Here is a 3041-nt window from a genome sequence, read left to right as displayed (position 1 = left end):
AAAAAGTGTATAAAGTTTCGTTACTAATACAGAAATAAATATAAATTGTATATATTGTGAATGTTTCGTTTTTGAATAAATCTGATGTGAAAAATATGTATTACATGTTTAAGTTAGCTATTGTTCATTGTATTATTTCAAAGTGCTTTAACTGAAAGAATTAATTGAAACAAGTATCAAAAGTAAGTGGATTTTTTTTTTTTTTTTAAAGCCTTTCTTTCCTCTACTACTTCCTTTTTTAATTTCCCACATTAAGAAAGGAAAATGAAATCTTATTCGAACAATATTTATCATTATAAGATGAAATGAAAGAATATTTAATCTCGTTAATGTATTAGTATGTTTATAGGAAGAAATAGGTCTCATAATTGTTTAAAACATTTATTGTTCAGATTTTTTTCACACTTCAACTTTTTGTAATGCAGCTTAAGAAAAAGCTTATCACAGCTTGACACATAATAGCAAGTTTTTAAGATCAAAATTGTGTACTGTCTTGGTTTCATAAAGAAAGTCATAAATAAATGTCATCTAAGTTTCAATGTTTTGAGATTTCTTCTAAAATGTGATATGCACTATTTACCTAATTACTGACTGACTGACTAGAAATACACTCATCATTTAATATTGAAAAAACAGTTATTTTTAAATGCACATGTTTTTTTTTATTATTATTATTTTAATTTTGTAATTTATATTCTCTTCTAATAAAAAGTAAGGCTGTTTCTCTTATTATTCTATCATAAAGAGACAATCTTCTGTTGAAAATCATCCATAAAGGCATTCTATTATCACACTGTACAGTTTGATCTAAAAACTTTCATAGTAAAGGAATGAAATACAAAATTTTTTTATTCTAATACAACTTCATGCATAAAAAGTGACACGTAGAGATTGCCTCTTCAAATAAATCCAATAATTCCAAAACGTGCAGTTACAGATTTTAAATGAGCTTCTTATATCTTCTCAAATACTTCTTATTTGCTGAATTGCCATATATGATTGCCTTTGAAAATTTCACGACGTGTTAATACGTAAGTATCTCTCATGCTTTTAAAAATACGGTTTCTGTTGTTTACGAAATGGAATGGCAAGTCGATTCAATTTCTGCCTCAATGGGGAAATATTTGTCATGTTAATATTTTTCTTTTAAACGACACATAAAGGCCAGTACTGGTAAACAAGGAAAAAGTGAATCTGCCTGCTTTTTGCATATTTGAATAATCCAATGCAAAAAGATGAAAGTATGGTTTAATATGAGATTACTTTTCAGCTCAATACAATTTTCAAATCATACTTTCAGTTTATCAAATTATGACAAATTTGAATTTACTGAGATTTTTATTTCTTGTGTGTAGATTTAACATTAACCATGAAAGCTGTGTATGGTTTTTTGTAAACAAAGCTACATGACAATATTACAGTACCTGTTTTGAAACAGCTTTCATATAACCTATATTGTTTATTATCAATTTTAGTAGCATTCATGAGCTAATTAAAAGAAGTTTTTTTCATGTTCAGACATTTGATGCTTATGCAGGGAATCTATGTGTGTCCATGTGTAGATTATGCATATTAAGTAAGCAATGTTATTTATAAGACCATATGTAATTTTAGCAAACATTGAGTTTGATATAGGACAGTATTCAATTTTTTTTCCTTCCCTTAAAATTACGTACTACTAATGTCAGTTATTCTGGATGAGTACAATAAAAAAGGAAATACATGAATACTTACTTTGAAATACATGAATTTTCAACTGACTTGGGTTTATACTTCTGACTTGGAAACTTTATCCTTTTTTTTTTTCATTTATTCAAGTTTAGGTAAGTATTTACCATGCGTAAACTTTCCAACATGGTAATTTGGCCACCAGCGGCTGAGCGTTAAAGTCGCTGAACACTGGTAGTTCGAATCCAGCAAACTCGCTGGCTGCATGGGCATTTTCGTGGTTTTCCCTGTCTTACATATATACAAGCCAGTTTCCCTTAGAAAGTCCTCCATGAAGGCATCCCTCTCTTTAGGCAGATAGCCCTAGTTTGCTTTGCCATAATCTCAATAAAACCAAACAAAAAACAACATGAGAATAAGAGAATTTTTCCGTAAACTGTAAATTATTTGCCACTTTTTACAAGAGTAAAAGGAATTGCATTTTTGTCCATATGTTTTAACTTTTTAGGTGAAAATCGATCCATGTATACATGTACAAACTAATTGTGTTTCTTATCTGTTAAAAAATTAGAAACAAACACTTCAATCATTCATCGTCAATTTAGAATTTAAAAAAAAAGAACAAATATGAAAATGTTCATGCTTCCTGTTAAAACTGACTGTGGACGTTTGACAATGTATATTGAACTGGAATATTTTGCAAGTTAATATATGCTTCTAAAAATATGGAATGGCAAGTCAGTCATACTTCTCCAGTGATGTGTGCCAAATTGCTAAACATATCTGAGTAAACAAAAGGTAATTCTAAATTTCTATGTATGAAAGAAATTTCCAGATTACATAAACAGTATTTTTCAGTTTTCTACTCTTAGTATTTTCTCACATATCAATAATTCATTTTAAACTATATAGCCCACCAGCGGCCGAGCGGTAAAGACGCTGAAAACTGGTAGTTCGGTCTTTTGTTCGAATCCCGCGTACGGGCTGGCTGCATGGGCGTTTTCGTGGTTTTCGCCATGTGTAACGTGTATACGAGCCAGTTTCCCTTAGAAAGTCCTCCACGAAAGGCATCCCTTCCCTAAGGCAGATAGCCCTAGTGTCCTTTGCCATAATTAAATACACCACACCACACCTTATAAACTATAATCATTTTCAGAATTAAAAAAAAAAAATTAACATTCATTGAACTGTCTTATTGTTGGTTTATGAATGCAAGGACAGTCAATGTGCTTTAAAATTCAGCATTCAGATAAATGTTTACTGTTTTGATGAGTAAATGTGAAAATAGAGTATTACTTTTGTTTCTCAGAGAATGAAGATATGATTTCTGACAATTTGATCAATTGCGTAATATGTCAGTTAATGTTTTTGTT

Source organism: Stegodyphus dumicola, chromosome 5 (assembly GCF_044657685.1).
Source record: "Stegodyphus dumicola isolate Sdum_Otavi_A_Nest chromosome 5, ASM4465768v1".
In the NCBI taxonomy this organism is placed as follows: domain Eukaryota; kingdom Metazoa; phylum Arthropoda; class Arachnida; order Araneae; family Eresidae; genus Stegodyphus; species Stegodyphus dumicola.
This window is presented reverse-complemented; position numbering follows the sequence as displayed.